General features: G+C 49.4%; 1 protein-coding gene and 1 long non-coding RNA gene across 4 annotated transcripts in view; one reads left to right on the top strand and one right to left on the bottom strand.

Moving 5' to 3' along the window:
- The window catches only part of SLC22A23 (solute carrier family 22 member 23), a 185,730-nt gene that overhangs the window by 7,513 nt on the left and 157,676 nt on the right, over nt 1–20,541 (top strand). The gene's annotated exons all lie outside the window — the stretch shown is intronic.
- On the bottom strand, nt 4,313–8,691 carry LOC131382077 (uncharacterized). Its single transcript, XR_009211248.1, has 3 exons — nt 8,622–8,691; nt 4,671–4,730; nt 4,313–4,570 (listed from the first exon to the last, which is right to left on the bottom strand). It is a non-coding gene; the product is annotated as an uncharacterized LOC131382077 (long non-coding RNA).

The raw sequence follows: 20,541 nt of genomic DNA, 5'->3' as shown, positions 1-20,541 counted from the left end.
CCTCTCCCTCTTCCTCTCCCTCTGTCAGTAACATTTTTTGCAGGTTGCCTTTATTTTGGCCTTTAGTCCAAGGTAGGATTGAGTCAAAAGTTGGTGTCATTTAAAAACACGGTAGACTTTCTGAATCTTTGTCCTGAGGTTGCCACAAACTGGTGGTGTGCGGGAACCAGCTTGGCTTCTACTGACTCTGAACCCGCGGCACATGTCTTTTCACGTTCAGTAATGTCATGCTGGCAGCTTGAAATTCACCATGGTGGGAGCATTTACACCATAGGAATTGGCAAACAGTACAGATCAGGGTTTTTTTTTTCTTCATAGAGCCAGTTATTAAACATTTATCACACTAATGAGTGTGACCCTGGGCCACTTGAAAAAAATTTTTTTTGGCCTAGCGCAGTGGCTCATGCCTGTAATCCCAGCAGTTTGAGAGACCGAGGGAGGTGGATCACCTGAGGTCAGGAGTTTGAGACCAGCCTGAACAACATGGTGAAACCCCGCCTCTACTAAATATACAAAAATTAGCTGGGCATGGTGGTGGGTGCCTGTAATTCAGCTACTCAGGAGGCTGAGGCAGGACAATCGCTTGAACCCAGGAGGCGGAGGTTGCAGTGAGCCAAGATTGTGCCATTGCACTCCAGTCTGGGCAACAGAGTGAGACTCTATCTATCTCAAAAAAACAAAAAAAAAAAAAAAAAAAAAAAAAGAGGCCAGGTGCGGTGGCTCATGCGTGTAATCCCAGCACTTTGGGAGGCCGAGGTGGGCAGATCACGAGGTCAGGAGATGGAGACCATCCTGGCTAACACAGTGAAACCCTGTCTCTACTAAAAATGCAAATAATTATCCGGGTGTGGTGGCGGGCGCCTGTAGTCCCAGCTACTCGGGAGGCTGAGGCAAGAGAATGGTGTGAACTCGGGAGGCGGAGCTTGCAGTGAGCCGAGATCGTGCCACTGCACTCCAACCTGGGTGACAGAGCGAGACTCTGTCTCAAAAAAAGAAAAAAAAGAAAGAGAAAAAAAGTTTCTTTCCTCTCTCCTCCTTTTCACAGATTCGAGTGCCTGTTCTGAGCTGAGCATTGTGCCATGTGTTGGGGATACAATGATATGTGAAAGTAGACAGCTCAGCTTCCATAGAGCTTAGAGACTTCTGGGGAAGGCACACCCAAACCGATCAAGTAATAATCTTTTAATTACAAACTGAGTTAAGTGTGTAGAAAGAAAGGGAATTGAGAGACTAGAACAACAACAACAACAACAAAACCCTGACCTGGACGGACTGGTCTATGTCAGAAAGTGGCATCTGAGATGAGAGCTGAGGTTTGGGTAGGAGGTAGAGGGAGAGCAAAAGAGGAGAGATGTGTGTGTTTTCCAGAGAGTGCAAATGGCATTTGCAAAGGCCCTGTGGCATGCAGCACCTGGAATTGATAGCAGTCCATATGGGAAGGGGGGTGGCGACGGCTTATAAACCGTGCTAAGAACTTTTCCTCTAATTTCAGAGCAAAGGAAAACCATCAGACTATTAAGTGGGATAAGGGATATGACGCAGTCAGAATTCATATTTTTGAAAAGACCTCTCTGGCTGCAGTGAGATCTCGTGTGGTGGGGAGGGGAGGCTGTGCTGAGTGCACAGGAGAAAGCCGGTGAGGCCTGTAGAAGATGCTGAGTTATCCCAGGGCTGACGGGGAGGCAGACACTCTCGGGAGATACCAAGAAGATGCCCTTAGCCACCCGAGGTGAGGCCTTGGGAGTGGAGGGCTTCCATGGAGGGCATGTGGAGTGAGACGAGGGCCTGGGCCCAAACACTACACGTACTATGAAGACTTGGGGCTCTGCAGCCACCCGTAGGCAGAGGGGAGGGAGGAGAGCTTTTGACAGGGAAAGGCAGCCTGACCAGAGGTTCTGGAGGAAACTGAGCCTGTTTGGGAAGCAGACATGCTGGCCTGCGCAGGGGTCCTGGGGATGAATGGTGGGAAGTCCTACTGGAAGCTCAGAGGCCAGACAAGGGGGCCTGAGCCTGTTCCCAGGGCTGTCGATAGAAAACACGGGGCCTTTGGAGTGTTCTGCCATTTTCTCTTGCCCTCCTACTCAACAAGGGAGGATGCAAATTAAATTTCCACACAGCTGAAAGACCCAGATATGTGAAACCACAGGGCTAGAACTTGCCTTCAAATTCAGCCAGCTTTGCCTTTGCTAATTGCTTAGTCTAGGTGAAAGATTGTCCTGGGCATGGCAATGTTTAATATGATTATCTAGTCCAAGCCTTCAGTTTAGATGAGAAGGCTGAGCTGGAGGGCCATTGGCTTGTCCAAAGCCACCAGCCTATTAGGGTTTGAATCCAGTTCTCCTTATCCTCTGCCTCAGAGTGGCCCTTACCATGGGAGAGGGGCTGGAAAGGGCTGGTAGGGGCTCCCACCCTTTGTGACTTCTCCCTGGCACTGGCCTTTCAGAGGTGACCCTCCCATTGTGCTTGAGAATGGTGGTTGCTGTATGTTTGGGTTTCTGGACAGTTCTGCTGTGGCTTTGCATGGGTGGACTTCTGCAGGACACCTCTCTGGGCAGATTTCTCTACTCTCTGTCTTGGACCCTGGTTTGAAGGATGTCTGTCTCTTTCCCCTCCTGAGGGTCTTTGACTTTATGAGGGCAACACCATAAATGTCTGAATTCACCTGAACTTGACGTCATGAAAAGGGCAAGAGTGGCCGGGCGTGGTGGCTCATGCCTGTAATCTCAGCACTTTGGGAGGCCGAGGTGGGTGGATCATCTGAGGTCAGGAGTTCAAGACAAGCCTGGCCAACATGGTGAAACCCTGTCTGTACTAAAAATACAAAAATTAGCCGGGTGTGGTGGTACATGCCTGTAATCCCAGCTACTCAGGAGGCTGAGGCAGGAGAATCGCTTGAACCTGGGAGGCGGAAGTTGCAGTGAGCCGAGATGGCACAATTGCACTCCATCCTGGGGGACACAGCGAGACTCTGTCTCAAAAAAAGAAAAAAAAAAAAAAAAGGCAAGAGTGGCAGGCCTAGCTTGAAGCCCTGACTGCCACTTGTCATGGGTCTGTCTCCTGGAGCATTACTGCACCTGTTTCCTCAAGGGTAGAATGGGATCAGTGCTGCCTGACCTTGAGGGCCATTATGAGAACAGAGGCAGAACACTGGGAAGCGTGCCCCACCCCCATGTGCCTGACAAACAGCCCCCACCCTGGAAGCCTCAGGTGCCTTTCTTCCTCCCCTTGGTGGGGTGAGGGTGACCCGGATGAGTCATCTGAGAAGCGCTTTGAAGGGGGGGAGCTGAAGGCCACACCTGGAAGGGCGATTTATTCCTTGGGTGCTGCCAGGTGTCTGCCGCCTTCGCCCAGAAACCAATGACGTTCAGAGCCAGGTATGCCCTTCAGACAGGAAGCCTGCATCCAGGGCGATGGGAGGAGCCCCACCAAAAAGCACCCTCCACAGGGTTTGTTTATGTGCCGAGTTCCAACCTGAAAACAAAACAGGTCACCGGGCCACAGGGCTCAGAGAGAGGCCAGGATCAGAAAGGAGGGGACCTTCCTGGGTAGCCAAGACCTAGTTAGCCAAGGCCGGGAGAGTGGGGTTCTGCCTGGCACTTCACTGCCTCCTGGAGTTCTCGGGCCGGAAATCTGAGTTCATGCCCTTTAGTGGAAGATGAGCTTCATGTGTTTGAAAGCCTGGCTTGGGTGTGCTGCGTGAAAATATGGCTCAGAGAGAGTGGAATTGGAGAGAAGAGTTGATGGCGACTTTGAGCTCATAGCAGCAGAGTTCAGAGAGCAAATGTAGGGGCAAGTTGAAAACTGGAGAAAGGCCCTTCCCACTTGCAGCTGAGATTTTATGGGAGGCCATGGACTTTGACCTTAGTATTGTAAAAACCTTAATCTTCTGCAGGCTGGGGTTTCGTTGTTTTATTCTTTTGGTCACTGTTGATGGGCAGATCTCCCTCCGCACAAGTGACTTAGAGATTGACAAGGGCCTATTTGTCTAGGAAAGGGCAGGGGCTGTTGAGTGCATGAAGTGGATTCCTCTAAAATAAACCATTGCTGGGAGAGGACACCGCCAGCACCACCTGCCCATGGCATCTGCATGGTATTGTAGCCTGTCAGACCTCTCTTGGATCTCTTTTGGCTACAAGTAACTAAAACAAATTTAAATTACATTAACAAAATGTGAAAGGAATTTCTTGGAAAGATGCAGGGCAGGGGGTGGCGGGTGGGATCTGAGATCACCAAGTGGGGTGGGAGTGGCTTTTAGGACACTCAGGAGCTGTATCTTCTCATCCTGTTCTCCAGAAGTGAGCTCGGTTCCCGCTTCAAACTGGCTTCGCCTGATGCTTTTGCTCATGTGATCCCTGGTCAAGCAACGGCCAACACAGAGGCAGCATCTCTCTGTCCAACTCCAGCTTCCTGGGTGCAAATCTGATTCCCAGCATGGATTGGGGTGAGGAAAAGGAGGTTTTGGAGCAGGGAGTGAGGTTACCCAGGGCTGGAGACTCCTTCAAACGGTGTGACAGGATATGGTTCCAGCTGTTCTTCAGGCTGGGGTGGAAGGGGTTATAGGCAGATGTTTCTGGCAATTAATTGAGGGTAATTGAGTATTGATGATTTAACCACTAAATGCTTTAAAAAAAGTATTCTTTTCCCTCCCAGAAACTCAGGATGTAACTCACCTGCTGGCTACTTGAGCTGAGTGTGGAATTAGCACGAACACACCTCCTGAGGCTTCTCTTCTAGGAATAATTAAACATGGCCTTAGATATTAGCTCCACATCACCCAGGGAGCTTGGAAGGAGCCGTTGGACAGTCACCAACACAGTGTTGCCAATTGTCACTCCCACCCCTTCCTTCACACAGGGCCAGTGTCCTGCTTTCCAAACATTTCTTCTAGTCAGGGCCAGCTACATAATTTGCAGGTCCCCGTGGAAAATAAAAATGCAGAGTCCCTTATGGACAAAGTGTGTTGTCACCACTGCAGAGCTAGGCAAGGGTCTCCCCAAGCCTTTCCCAGTGTGTCTGCCTTATTTCTCAGGAACTTCTCTGCCTCTCCTCCACTGTATTTCATATCTTTTTCTAGATTTCTTTTGGTAAAAAGCAAAACACACTTTTTGAGGGCCTGCTTTTCCCGGGGAACAGCTTTACAAAGCCCTGAGCAATTTTGTTTGGGATGTTTGGTTAGCTCAAGTGTGACGTGGCATGAAGAAGCCAGGGAGCAGTCTTCCATTTGAAAATGCCGCCCTCTCAAAGTTAAGACAGTTGCTTTACTTATCTGAACAGAGAACCAAAGAGCTGAGTCACAGAGATGTGTGGTTGAGGATGTTAAGTCATAGGAATGCTAGTTAAGTGTTTATCAGGTGTTGGTTTTTTTTGTTTTTTTTTTTATAAAGTGGGGAGGAGGCTCAGTCCTTTATATAATTTAATTTAACTAGCTGACAGTCATGCTTTATTTCTTAAAATTATTTTAAAAACAGGTGCAAAGGAGAGAATGCTGGCTTAAAGCAACCACAGGCACCCCAGTGGTCATATTGTATTATGGACGGGTTATGTACTTAGCATCGGAATTTGCACCGTGGAGTGTTTCCTCCCAGTCTAGATGAAAAACTGCCTTTTGCGTGTGTTTACAAGATGCTTTACAAATTGGGCGCCCTTGATTGCTGTGTGTTGAGGACCTCTACTGTTCTCAAATGGATATACTTTAGCGTCTGTAGTAAGCGGATAGTCTTTGTCCTACTCTTTTTAAAAACTGTCTTTATTTGTAATTGTGGTATAACTATGTAAATTATAAAATGCACTGTTTTAGCCATTTTTCAGTGTACAGTTCTGTGGCATTAGGTACATCCTCATTGTTGTGCAGCCGGCGCCATCATCCATCTCCAGAACGATTCCATCTTCCCAAACTGAAACTGTCCCCATGAAATCCCAGCTCCCCGTTCCCCTCCTCTGGCAACCCCACGCTACCTTCTGCCTCTTCGAATTTGCTTACTCCGGGTACCTCATATAAATAGAGTGACACAGCATTTGTCCTTCTGTGACTGGCTCACGTCCCTCAGCGTGTGATGTCTTCAAGGCTCATCCATGTGGTAGCGTGTGCGTGCGTTTCCTTCCTGCCTTAGACTGAGGAATACGCTATTGTGTGCCTGCACTACATTCTGTTTGTTTGTTCACCCATCGGCGGACACTTGCGTCACCTCTACCCCTTGGCTATGGTGCATGTGCAGCTGGGAACTTGGGTGATGCCCTTCTTCTTGAAGACAGTTCTGGACAATCCCTCCACCCCTCCCCTGCCCTCCCCTTCAGAGGCAGTGCTGCAGCCGCTTGCGTGGTGTCCCTGTCTTCCTCTCAGAACATCTGCCCTGGGCTGGTGTCAACAGATGGGTAGAAGATCGTGTCTGCCCTGGAGAAGGGAGCTCCTCACGTAGCTGGAGACGGTTGGGAAATTGAATATCCCTGGCATGTGGCACAGGACGAGCGGGGCAGGGAATGGGAGCTGAGGGTGTGGGGGTGAACCGAGCACATCCCAGGAAGGCAGGTGCAGTGCAGCGTGAGGTGTCTTGGCCCAAGAACGGGACAAGGTGCAGGGGTGCAGAGGAGTCGCTTCCGTCAGTGGGCAGGGAAGCCCAGGGGGCTGTGGCATCTGAGCCATCCCCAAGGAGGGCTTGGGTTTGAGCAGTGGAAAGGATTGAGAGAGGACCTCTTCTGGGAGGAGCTGACGAAGGTGGGGAAGGCACATGTGCAGAGTGCAGAGAGGACGTGGCCTAGAGGAGGGCATGGGTCCTGACCCTGCAAGGCCCCCCTACAAAGCCATAGAGTCAGCCTTCCGCATAGCTTGATTTTTTTCCCCCAGTAGACAATGAGTCTCCTGAACTTTGTAAGTAAGGAAATGATAGAAGAACGAGATTTTAGGACTTGATGGGAGAGATCCAGGAGAGAAGGGCTCGTGTCCACCCAAAGGGTCTGTCCACAGCCCCTCAAGCCAGCCCCTGAGGTGCTGGACCTCCAGGACACACCCACGCTGCTCAATGCCTCTTGAAAACCGCCTGAACGAGCCCCCATCACAAAACACGGCCATGTCCTACCTGGGGGCCACAGCCCTCTCCCTCTCTACATGTCTGAGCTCCTGCAAAGCGCCTTCTCTGCCCAGTGCCCAGTGCTCCTGCCTCCTACAGGCCCCAGCCCAGCACCATGTGGTCTCTCCACTACAGGGGCTGTCAGGCTTGCCTGATGCCGGACCCCATACAACTGCTCAGGGATTTCAGCTGACCTCCCTGGGTAAGTTTCTAGGGCTGCAGAGTACCACAGACGGGTGGCTTCAACTGCAGAGATGTATTTCCTTACAGTTCTGGAGGCTGGAAGTCCAAGACCAAGGTTCAGCAGGGTTGGTTTCTCCTGAGGCCTCTCTCCTTGGCTCATACATGGCTGTCTTCTCTGTCCTCACACAGTCTTCCCTCTGTGTGTGTCGCATTTCCCACCCCTGCTGTCCTGGCCTGAATATATATCCTTCCCTCTGTGTGTGTCTTATAGGGACCCCAGTCGAATTGGATCAGGGCCCACCCTAATGGCTGCATTTGACCTTAATACCCTCCTTAAAAGCCCACTCTTGAAACAGTCACATTCTGAGGTCCTGGGGGTTACAGCTTCATCGCTGGAGCTTTGAGGGGACAGTACAGCCCATGGCAGCAGAGCTCCAGCATGCACCCTGAGCAGGGCAGCTCTGATCTGTATCTGCACCCGGGATAGTTCCCTGAAGCCCTAGGCCTGTGCATTCCCCAACCTGCTGGACTGGCCCTCTCCTGTGGTACCTGATCTTATCTGTGCCTTTTCCCTAAATCCCAGTGTTTTTGGTCCTTGGACGCTAGCTGAGTGGCTCTTTATCACTCCCTTGCTTCAAATCCTCCGTGGCTCTCCATGACCTTTAAGAGGAAGTTGGGCCTGGGCGGTAGGTTTCAGGGTCTCTGCCTGCCTCTCCTGCCTCCATCCCCACCATCCCCACAGGGACCTCAGAGCTCCACCCACCGATTTGTTTATTTCCCAAACAATGCTCTGTGTTCCCCCATGCTCTTCTTTCAGCCCAGAGTCCACCCCTCCATCCTATTGCCTCCTTCAGACCTTCTTGGCTCCCTCTTCCTCCCTTCCCATTTCCCACCCCTGCTGTCCTGGCCCGAATATATATCCTCAGCCCCTGGGCCTAGCAGGCACTCCATAAACACTTCCTGCATGGTGCCAGTAAGGAGGTGGCGAAAGGGTTTTGCTGTCATCTGGGTGAGGTTGGATGGTTTAATTTTAGGATGACAAGAATAAAAGAGGACAGATTCATAAGTCAGCTCAAACCTAAAGTCACATTTCAGTGAGCTGTTGAAGATTAAGAAGAGTTATGTAGCTTATCTGAAATGGCAGCTAATCAAACTTGGGCGGATCATACTGGGCTCTGGAGTCGATTATGTCTTTAAACCACTGCTGTTCAGAACTTTAGGTAGGTCACAGAGCCTTTTCTTCACGTGGAACGGGCCCATCTTTGTCCAGGGCTGCGGTGGCTCCGGTGCACTTAGAGTCACCCTGGGGAACTTTCGGAAATGCCCGTAGGACCCCAGCATCCATCGTTTAAAAGAAGTTCTCTGGACACTTACCACGTGGCGTGATTTTGCTGCCAGAGGACATTCGGCAATGTCTGGAGACGTTGTTGTTGTTGTCATCACACCTTTGGGGGCATGGGGGGAGGGTGCTACTGGCACCTGGTGGGTAGAGGCAGGGGTGCTGCTAAACATCCTACGGGGCACAGGACCGTCCACATCACAAAGGATGATCTGGCCCCAAATACAGCAAGTTTGAGAAACCCTGGTCTAGACTAATGAAAACAATCATTGTATTTGCTGACCACACCCAACAGATGGCCAAGCCTGTGGGGTGGGACAGTGGGACCTCTGCTCTTTAACCCACAGTCCGGGGTGTTTCATCCTGCTGGGAATTCCCACGAGGCAGCCACGGTTCCCTGCCCTCTGTGAAGAAAGGGTTTGCTGAGCTCGTTATGGGATAAACAAAGCTCAGCAGGCAGCAGGCACGGCTAGCCCACCTAGGAAAGCATGTTTGGGAAAAGGGCCATAGTATATTTATACAGGAATGAATGTTGCTAATGACCAAGTCACTCCTTGAAGTAGATCCTTTGAACCTCTACTTAGAATAACGGTTAATTACTAGAAAAGGAAATGTTTGTTTGGAAGTAAAAGGTACTTATTTTCAAAATGTCTCTAATTCAAACTAGCCTTTTCCATAATTAATTCCTATTACGGTGGTTTTATAGTGTTGTCAGCAGCAGGAAACTGGAGCTCTCCCGTGGGACACAGACACCAAGCGCTGGAGGCCAGAGCTGAATGGAAGCACTGTTTACGTTTGCTGAGTAATAGATCGGGCTGGCTCCCTCCAGGGGCGCAGGCAGCAAGCCTGATGGATCATCCAGTCCTAGCGAAACATCTGCTACCTGTGCCGAGGCAGGCACCTCGTGGCTTTGCCGGCTCCGAAAGTGAACGTGCTAGGTATTAGCTGGACTGCTGGCCGGGGCCCCCTCGGGTAACCAGAGCGACCCCTTCCCCAGCAGAATGGGTCCTGCTTACATGATCGCAGCACTGTCTGCCTTGTCTCACTCTCTTGGCCCTGGGCTTGGTAGCGTTGTCTTCCTTTTGGAGTGTTCTTGATGTTCTTGGTGCCTCTAGCACATGGCTGTCAATGGTGGTGGTGGCAGGGGAGACTTAGCTGGGTGTCCTGGCAGGAGCCCATGTCTGACTCTCAGAGCTACTTTCAAGCAGGCAACAAAGATGTTCAATTGGAGCCCATCTGGCCAGAGGGAGCGAAATGCAAGAAAGTGATGGGTTCCCACAGGAGCCTGTCCGGGGCTTACCGGTTTCTGGAACTCTATTTCCTGGAGTCATCAAAATTTTCATGAAAAAATTAGGTGAGAGTGGTGGCACATGCCTGTAGTCCCAGCTATTTGGGAGGCTGCAGCAGGAGAATTATTTGAACCTGGGAGGCAGAGGTTGCAGTGAGCCGAGATGGTGCCACTGCACTCCAGCCTGGGCAACAAGAGCAAAAAACTCTGTCTCAAAAAAAAAAAAAAAATCTAGTAGGTTCTTTTTTTTTTTTTTTTTTTTTGAATGAGTCTCATCTGTCACCAGGTGGTGCAGTGGTTTGCCTCCTGGGTTCACACCATTCTCCCGCCTTAGCCTCCCGAGTACCTGGGACTACAGGCGCCTACCACCACGCCAGGCTAATTTTTTTTTTTTTTTTGTATTTTTAGTAGAGACAGGGTTTCACTGTGTTAGCCAGGGTGGTCTCAATCTCGTGACCTCATGATCCGCCCGCCTCGGCCTCCCAAAGTGGTGGGATTACAGGCTTGAGCCACCGCGCCTGGCCTATTATTTCATTTTAAAAGAAGACTTATTTGTAATATTTTTCTGGGAAGTCCCATAAGAAACAACTTGTCAGAAGTGGATATCATCAAGACTATGAGGGAATTTTGATGTGTGTGGTTTTGTTTTGTTTTGGGGTTTTTTTTGGTTTTATGTGTTGGCTGATAATGTGTTTGATTTAAGTATAAGCAAGTGGTTTCTCTGTTTAATTCATTTCTCATTTGCCTTCTTGTTAATCGTTTATAACTATAGTTCTTTTGGGGCAGAGTCTTAGATAAGTGACCAATGGGAGGGTGGTGAGGAAAGGCAACAGCAATTTTGACGATGAATCTCATTTTTAATAGCAGTTTTTGCGAAGCTGAAATGACCTTTGACAGCCAGAAGGTTACCAGGGAATTTACAGACTGAAGATGTGTGGATCATCTTACTGAAAAGAGGTTTTTAAGTCTTCAGGAGGCATTTTCTCCTTGAGTATGGGGAAGCGACGACACACAGCAGCCTTTCTTTTGCGATCTGTTTGACTCTGTATAGTAAACACAGTGGTCTAATCTTATAGTTCAAAATTATGTGGGGAAAATACTGCACCAGGCATGTCCTGAGCAGTGTGTAACATTCAGATGTTTATTGAGCCGCTACTTTGTGCACAGCACTGTGCTGGGAGCTGCAGGAGACAGGGAGGATGGATCTGTGAGTGTGCCTGGAGAACAGGTGGTCCCGGGAGACAGAGGCGGGGCCAAAAGAGTCAGCCTGGCAGAGCGGTGCACTGCGCACGGAGATGGGAAGAGAGTGAGTTGGGAATCCCTGGCATGTGCGCCCTGTAATGGGAAGGAGCGGGAGAAGACACTTATTTCAGTTAGGAGGAGAGAATGGCACAAGACTGCGAAGGGTTTGAAAGCTTGGTGGGGGTCAGTCAGGATGCTGCAAGTAGCAGAAACCCCTGCATCAAACTGGCCTTAAAAAATACAGAAGTGCCCGGGCCTGGTGGCTCACGCCTGTAATCTCAGCACTTTGGAAGGCCAAGGCGGGCAGGTCGTCTGAGGTCAGGAGTTTGAGACCAGCCTGGTCAACATAGTGAAACACCATCTCTACTAAGAATACAAAAAATAGCTGGACGTGGTGGCGGGCACCTGTAATCCCAGCTACCCAGGAGGCTGAGGCAGGAGAATCGAACCTGGGAGGCAAAGATTGCAGTGAGCCGATATCACACCATTGCACTCCAGAGTGAGACTCCGTCTCAAAAAAAAAAAAAGTATAGATGACATTTCTGGAAGTCCAGAGATAGGACGGGCTGCAATCTCCAGTTCTTTCTGGTTCTCTTCTAGGTCATCCTCTGCCCTGGCTTCATTCTCATGCTGTATGAGCTTGCTGGGCTGTATAACAAATACCACAGACATGTATTCTGTTACAGGTTTGGAAGTTGGAGGTCCTAGATCCGGGTGTGGGCTGGGTCAGTTTCTCCTGAGTTCTCTCTCCTTGGCTTGCAGATGGTGTCTTCTCCCTCTGTCCCCATGTGGTCCTCCCTCTGTGTGTGTCTGTGTCCTCATCTCTCCTTGTAAGGACACCAGTCATGTTGGATTAGGGCCCACCCTAGAGACCTGGCTTTAACTGAATCATCTCTGTGAAAACCCTGTTTCCAAACGAGGTCACGTTTTGAGGTTCTGAGATTTGGATTCCAGCATGTCTTGTTAGGGGCAGGGTGGACACACTTCAACCTGCCCAAGGTCCCTTCAGGGAGAAGGGAGGCAGTCGCATCTCTGGAGCGTGGGCTGAGTGTGTTCTCATGTCACTTCTGTGGTAAGTGGGCTTTCCGTCCACTTTGTCTGTTGTAAATCAGAGATGTGCAAATGAAGGTAGCTGCCAGAACTTCCATGGGAGTTGGCTGCCGTGTTCAGAATCCAGGTGGTGACAGAAGGGTGCAGGTACTAGAGGGAAGGGCAGGTTCCATCACTGTAGGAGAGGTAGCTGGGAACAGGGGTGGGAGTGTGGGTCCCCGTCACAGGGGAGGAGGAGGGAAAGGAAAGGGGGAAACGGGAGAGGGAGAGGGGAAGGGGAGCAGGGATGGTGGAAGAGAGGGGAAGTGGGGAGAAACAGGAGGAAGAGATGGGGAAGGGAAAGAGAAGGGAGGGGAGGAAGAGTTCATTGTTGCAGGTTGGCTGGGCTGAGTGTTTTACAGATGCCATGGCTGAATCCTGACAGCCCCCTGAGAAGTGGGCTTCTCTGTGGCTTATAGCAAAGCTAAGCCACCTGCTGGAGCTGAGATTTGGACCCCAGCAGCCTGAATCCCAGCCCCTGCACACTGCCCCTCTGGGCAGGGGACTTCCAGCATGGGTCCTTCACTCCCAGCAGCCGCTCCCAGCGCCCTTGTTGCCTGGGTTCTCCGCCCAGGTTTCTATGGAGCAGTGTGGATGGGTTGGGGCTATTTTTCTTGCTTTTGATATAGTGACAGTAAGGCTCCTGTTTGGAACTGACAGGCAGCCCATAAGCACACCTGTTAAGAACCTCAGACCTTGACATGGCATCTGTGTGACTCGTTCACATCTCTTTTCTGAGCTCTTGGCCTGGAGATCTACTTCCTAAGCACAAGGGAGGATACGATCAAATGCCTCCTCTCCTGGAGATTGATCCAGGCATTGCGGTTATTCTGTTGGTGGATTGGCCACACCCCTCGCGTCTCCTCCCATCTGCTGCCTAACCTTGTGCTGTTGGAGGAACAAAAAACTGATGCTCCTTGCAATCCATCAGATATTTCTGCCCTGTCTTTGGACCCATTTTAAATAATTTCACAGATTTTTTTTTTTTTTTGAGATGGAGTCTCGCTCTGTTGCCCAGGCTGGAGTGCAGTGGCACAATCTCTGCTTGCTGCAACCTCTGCCTCCCAGGTTCAAGTGATTCTCCTCCCTCAGCCTCCCGAGTAGCTGGGATTACAGGCGGGTACCACCATGCCCCGCTTATTTTTGTATTTTTGGTAGATGTGGGATTTCACCATGTTGGCCAGGCTGGTCTCGATCTCCTGACCTTGTGATCCACCTGCCCTCCCAAAGTGCTAGGATTACAGGCATGAGCCACCGCACCCAGCTCTTTATTTATTTATTTATTTATTTATGTTTTACAGAGTTTCGCTCTGTCACCCAGGGTGGAGTACAGTGGCGTGATCTCGGCTCACTGCAATCTCCACATCCCGGGTTCAAGTGATTCTCCTGCCTCAGCCTCCCAGGTAGCTGGGATTACAGACATGCACCACCATACCTGGCTAATTTTGTATTTTTAGTAGAGACGGGGTTTCACCATGTTGGTCAGGCTGGTCTCAAACTCCTGACCTCAGGTGATCCACCACTTCAGCCTCCCAAAGTGCTGGGATTACAGGCATGAGCCACCATACCCAGCTTTCACAGATTTTTTAAAGTGGAGGCATAATGACCACATAGTAAAATGGACAGATGTTAAGTGTATACCTTAGTGCTTAGTAGGTTTTGACTTGTATATATGCCCATCAACCACCCCCTAAATTAAGATATTTCCCTCACCCTAGTGAATTCTGCACCACCCATCTCCAGTCAGCCCACCCCTTAGGCAACCGCTGCATTAATATCTATCCCCATAGCATGGTTTTGCCTATTCTGGAAGGTTATATGAAGGAAGCCTGTGGTCCGCCGTGTCAGTCTCATCCCTGGATTCCTGCGTGGTACTGTGCGCATTGATAGTTGTTCCTGTTTGTTGCTGAGCCACATTCGACTGCATGGGTAGACCACACTGTGTTTCTCTCTCCATTGATGATGGACACTGGGTTGTTTCCAATCTGTGGTGATTATGCATAGACTGCTGTGCACATTATAAGCTGAACATTGTCAATCCTTTCCACTCCTGGCTACCCCTCTGTTCTAATATTTAAAAGTTGATTGGCAGAATCAGGGCAGCCAGTGAAAAGTCTTGACTTATTTATAAGCTAGGCAAGTTTCCGTCTTTTTCTTTTCAACATTTTTGGGGTAGGAAGCAGGAGTGATGGGAGGAATGTGGGGAGGGGGTTACCATGTGTTAGGGACAGGGATCCCTGGCCCTAGAGACTTGTGGCCCCTGTGTGGCCCCACAGCTTCTGGGACTCACTCCCTAGGGCTGATAAGGAGGCCGTAGGAATGGTGCTAGTACCATTTGGGCAGGGAGAAGCCACCTGGAGGTGGCACTGCCAGTCAGCTGCTGTTTGTGTCCCAAGGGTGACTTAGCAGCTGTTCTGAGGAGTTTCCTCCTGTCCCTGCAGCACACGAGAGTGGCTTTGGCAGCCAGGCCCTCCCGCCTCTCTGTAGGCATCTCTTGCATGTGAGCGTTTGATGGAGACCTCTTTATCCTCCCTTTTTGTAAGAATGACCTGGGCAAGCCTTTTGAGCGAAACTCAAGCAAAACAGGTGGGGCCTCTGTTGTCATCCAGCCCATAGCTAACTGCAAGGAGGCACAAAGCCCCAGCTTGTAGGGTTTCAAGCCAAGGAGGGGAATTATTTTGTGATGGAACCTGCCCTGCAGAATTGTACGTTCCCTTCACAAGGTTCCGGAGGCCACTGGGGAAGTATTTCCCAACAGGGGTGAGTTAGTGAGAGAAGAAGGGCCGGGCCTCCTGATTTGCCTGCTCCTTGCTAAAAACCTTAAAAAGGGCAATGAACTGTACATGGGCATTTCCACAATATTTAAACATATGAAAAGCTCAGTGCTTTTTGTAAGATTTTCCCAGGGCTTCAAGTTTGCAAGCCACTCTGCACTTCATCAGGAAGCATGTTTGTGCTTGCGTGCGTGTGTCATCCTGAGACGAACTGCATTCCTCTGAAAGCAGGTTAAACAACTGATGGTGTGCTTTTATTAGGGTAACAGTTTAGAATTTCGAAGCCCCCAAATATTCCACATAAATGATGCATTTATCATGATGGCTACTGAAATTACCGAGCCAAAGCGGAGAGCTAGAAGGAGACGCGTTCCTGGAAGTCCTCCCTCTGCCTGGTTTTACAGTGGGCTGAAGAGCAGTTGTACACAACAGCAAGGAAGATTGGTTCCTTTAGGTTCTGCAAAAGCAATTTCAGAATTTGGGGAAAAACCATTAAACATTTATTTTAAACTTAGGCTTCTTCAAAGTCTCACAGCCAGCCTACCCTCAAAGCCTGAGTGATTGTGGAAGGAGCCAGCATGCACTCAGCAGAGGAACAGAGCTTTCCTGCCGCAGACTCACAGTGACTGAAGATCCAGGGAGCAGAGGCGCGGGCAAGGAGCACTGGGCTCAGCTGCAGGAGAACCGGTTTGAACCCTAGCACTACCACCTCTACACTGAGGAACTTTGGGGATTACGCAGCCCCCTGGAACCTAATTTCCAAGGTGGAGATGACACCTATAGCATAAAGCTTTGTGGGGATTACAGAAAATGATGGATGTGACCCTCCCTTTCAGCAGAGTGTGTACTTTGAGATATGCATTTAATCTGAGCCCTTTTCTGCAAAGAGCTCCCAGTGGCGCTCAGAGGACAGTCATGTAACCAACAACTACAATGCATTATACAACCACCTGCAATCTCCCAACCATTAACTCTAGACCTCTGAAACAGAAGTATGGAAGCTCATAGGAAATGACCGAGGTCAGCCCTGGCAAATGGCGGTCTTTGTGGCCCCCAGCTGGCCACCTGAGCTGTGGACACGTTTGTCTGCCGTGTGCCCTCACTTTCAGAACCCCTCCTCCTTTGGCCTCATATTGGCCCCGGCTATTCCACATCTCCTCATTTAGGAGTGCTTCTCAGGTGCTCTCAAATGACCTCTTTTTCAAAATTTCCTCTCTATTCCTACTTTCCAAAACCAAAATATCTGGGCAGCTAATTTTAGCTAAGAGATGAAAGCAGTTCACACTAAGGTACGAAGGACTGATAGGATTGACCCTACGCCCTCTGAGCTCATCCATAACTTCAACCTGTTAATTGAGGACTGGCCAATAGCCCACAAACTTCATGCCCACCCATAGGTGATTCTGAAAGGCTGACCCTTTAATAGCCCTCCCTCCCTTTCTCCCCTCCCTGTCCCCTGCAGAGCCAGGCTCAGGAATTTGGTCCTCCTTTTCTGAAAGGCTGTGATCCTTGATCAGGATATTTCTAACAACAGTAGCATCAACCGAAAGCCCCAAATAAGGTTTGATTGAGTTAACATTTTAATTGCATTTTAAGTCTAGTCCTGATTAACATTCCACTCTGTGACATGGGTGCAGGGTGTGTCCTCACAGGACCTGCCCCCACGCCCACTCTCACTCAGTGTCCAGTCCAGGTGCAGGTTTCCCTCCTGGAAGCCTCCCTTGAGCCTGCCCCACATTTTTCAACCCTCACACATGCTGTGTTTTCTTTTTCTTTGTTTCTTTCTTTTTTTTTTTTTGAGACGGAGTTTTGCTGTTGTTGCCCAGGTTGGAGTGCAATGATGCAATCTCGGCTCACCACAACCTCCACCTCCCAGGTTCAAGTGATTCTCCTGCCTCAGCCTCCCAAGTAGCTGGGATTACAGGTGCATGCCACCACACCCAGCTAATTTTGTATTTTTAGTAGACATGGGGTTTCTCCATGTTGGTCAGGCTGGTCTCAAACTCCCCACCTTATGTGATCCACCCGCCTCAGTCTCCCAAAGTGCTGGGAGTACAGGCGTGAGCCACCATGCCCGGCCATATGCTGTGTTTTCTAACACAAACAACTCCTCTCCACTCCCCTCCAGCCTCATCCCTTCTGGTCTTCCCGGCATGGATAGGGCTGGCCAGGGCACACTCACAGCACCTTCTGTGTGTCTGCTGCCATTACTCTTTACCCCTCAGCATCATCCTTTCTTAGACCTGCCCCAAACTCTAAAGAGCAAGGACAGCACTTTTTGCACTACTGTTTCCTTGGGGTCTGACACTCAGTAGGTGACCAATAAATAGTCATGGAACACTGAGACTGTGGCACTGGTCTGCAGTCCCTCCTGGGGCCTGGCCCACAATACTGGGGACTGGGTGGTGGCACAAAGGAAGAAAACGTATTTACACAAGGCCAGGACATAAGAGCTTGGGGTGGCCTGCCTTGAACATGTGAGAAGTCAAGGGGGTTGGTGACTGAGGGAGGGGGACAGTCTGGTCACTCTTCCTTTTGGCAGGCAACATCCTTCGATCCTTTCACCCATGGACAAGCTTGGGGAGAAAGGACATCTCACTGCCAATGGAGACGAGATGTCAGAGAGGGCTGCACCTTGGAGATTTGCTCATAAATATAACCCGTAAGACAACAGGCAGGAAGACCTTGGCTGCTCTGTGCTTTCTGCTGCCTAATCCAGGATTCTCTTCAGAGTGCTCTGCCATCCATGTTTAAGTTAATTGGGATCCTGGCTAGCCCATTTTCTGAATATAACACTTTCTTTAAACTTTTTTTTGTGTGTGCGTGTGGGAAAATATAACATAAAATTAACCATTTTAAGTGTACAGTTCAGTGTAAGCCATTCACATTGTTGTGCAACAATCACCACCATCCATCTCCAGAAATTTTTCATCTTCCCAAGCTGAAGCTATATCCCCATGAAACTATAATTCATCCCCACTCACCCCAGCCCCTGGTAACCCCCATTCTACTTTCTGTGTCTATGAATTTAACTACTCCGGGCACCTCATATCAGTGGAATCATACCATATTTGTCCTTTAATGATGGCTTATTTCACTTAGCATGTCTTCAAGGTTCATCCATGTGTAGCCTGTGTCAGAATTTCCTCCCTTTTTCAGGCTAAATAATACTTCATCATGTGCATGCACCATGTTTTGTTTCTTTGTTCATCCGTCAGTGAACACTTGAGTTTCTCTCAGCCCTTGGCAACTGTGAACAGGGTTGCTATGAACATGGGTGTGCAAATATCTTTGTATGTCCCTGTTTTTGCTTTTGGGGGGTCAACAGACTATTTTTTAAAGGATAACATAGGCTAAATCGTTGCCTGCATACTTCCTAATCAGCCCTGGCCTTGGGCTAATGGAGCAACTGTCCTTCTGCAGAGAGGTGGGGACATGCAGGGCTGTGATTTGTTCTCAAGGAAGTGGAATTTTACACAGTTGACTGCTGCTTGTTGTGGTTGACCTTTTGCAGACCATTTCCTTAGCGTTTTCAATGTTTGTCCATATCTTACCAATTAGCAGTTAGAAACTCTTGAGAAGACAGGAAAATAGTTATTTTTATTTTCTCGGATCAAAGGCAGAAAAACATTCTGGTTCTTGTGAACATCCTTTGATGTACATGCATATCCCCCCTCTCTTCTTTCAGGTAGATTGTCAGGGGTGACAGGACTGTTTTACCCCAGACCTTTAAAATCCCAGAATTTCCGCGTGTTATAATTTTGCACTGTGTTCACATATTAGGTCATGCGGGGCAAACAAAATATACGTGGCAACGTCCCTCGTGTTCTGCAGCCCAGACGTGCCTTTGAAAGTGTGTAGGAGGGAGAGGGTTTCCGAAGCCAAATACATTTGAAAAAATGCATTCTACAGAGCCCCCTCTTCAGGATTCATGATGCACATTAACATATTAAAGGCTCTGAGAAGTGCTGAAAATGAGACACCAGCTTAACTTTGTTTCACTGAATGTTATCGCTAATTAGCCAGTTACTCCCTTTTTTAGATGAGCACTTATTGTTATCCTTTTAGGCATGCCACGTTCAAAAAAAGATTCAACTGCTGGCTTAGAAGTGGGTGTGTCTTTCAAATGTAGCTACACAGGGAGGAGAGTCCAGTTGTGAACGGCTTCCTTATTGGATCGTTAATTTTATTAATATATTTTTACCTTGTCTTTTGCTGTCTATTTGCCTTTGAGAGAGACAGAAGGAAGAATTGGGGAATGCTGAATGGATCAACTTGACTGTCCTGTAGCAGGCTTTGTCAAACCCGCTCTGCCGCGTCAGTAGTGAATGGAGAGAATTATTTTGGCAGGGCTGGGATGGAGTTCAGGTGCCCTGGCTTGTTATGCAGAGCCAAGCCCGTGAAGCCCGAGACACTGATTGCAGTTAGTACTACAGCAGAAAGGCCTTCTCATGTTCATCCCTGGAGTTCCCCCAAAAGTTCACACCCTCCAAGTCCTGTAATTCCAACTCCACAAGTAACAGAAGGATGTCCCCTCAGGAGCTGGCCATCCCAGGCGTGTCACCAGTATTAAAACACTGTACCACTCTGAGCAGCCTGGAGGGTGAGGAGGGGCAGGAAGGTCCGATCAGAGACTCTGGTAAGGGCCGCAACTTGGGCAGCTTTGCAGCTTCCTTGGCATGAGAGGGTCTCTGTTCCCTTTCTCTGTCCACTTACTGAGGTTTGAGTTGTGACATGTGTTCTCTGCTCCTTTCCCTGTCCCATACGCATCTGGCCAGGCCCCGGTGAGTTCTCAGGGTAGTGATCCTGGCTTTGGCGTAAGGATGCTTTGAGGTTCTATCTGAGGAAACTCTTAGAGAGCTGCCTCTCAGTCCGCTTGTCCCCAGGATGCCGGAGGCACTGAAGTGGAAGGTCAGGAGCCTTCCTGGCTCACCCTACCTCTGGTGCAGCCGACCTTCTTCCTCTCCCGACCAGAGGGCGGGGGCCGGGAGCCAGACTGCACAGTCACTTTCTGCTGTCATGCTGCCAGTTTGGCACGGTGTTTTCAGAAGATTAATAGTTAGTTCAAAGGAAGAAAATAAAAACACACTGTTGGGTGTAATAGTGTCAGCTTTTGAGAACCATCCTACTGTGTTTTTTTCTTTTGGTCAGAAAAATAGTATATTTAAGGAAGGATTGCAGGAAGTGTTGGAAACGAAGCTGTTGCTGTTCCCAGGATGCTGCTGAGGAGGTTAAAGTGAAGGGCACTGCATCCTGAGAGGTGGTGGGAGGACCTGAAAGCACAGTAGAGCCCGGGTAGACCTGGACCCGCTTCTCCTTCAGCACCTCCCAGCTGTGAACACAGCTGCTCCTGGGAGGGCATCTTCCATCCTCGTCTGGCCCACTTTCTAATCTGGTGCTGACTATGCAGACAGGATGTAAAACTAGTAAAATACCCCTTAATTTGGGTCAGTTAAGGGTGAGGCTAAAATGAGTAGCTCCGACTCTAAGTAATCAAAACCCTTTTTGAAGTAGTTTTATTACTCTCAGATCCAAAATGTTACTTACCAACAGACATAAGCC

Source organism: Hylobates moloch, unplaced genomic scaffold (assembly GCF_009828535.3).
Source record: "Hylobates moloch isolate HMO894 unplaced genomic scaffold, HMol_V3 SCAFFOLD_20, whole genome shotgun sequence".
Classification (NCBI taxonomy): domain Eukaryota; kingdom Metazoa; phylum Chordata; class Mammalia; order Primates; family Hylobatidae; genus Hylobates; species Hylobates moloch.
This window is presented reverse-complemented; position numbering and strand designations above follow the sequence as displayed.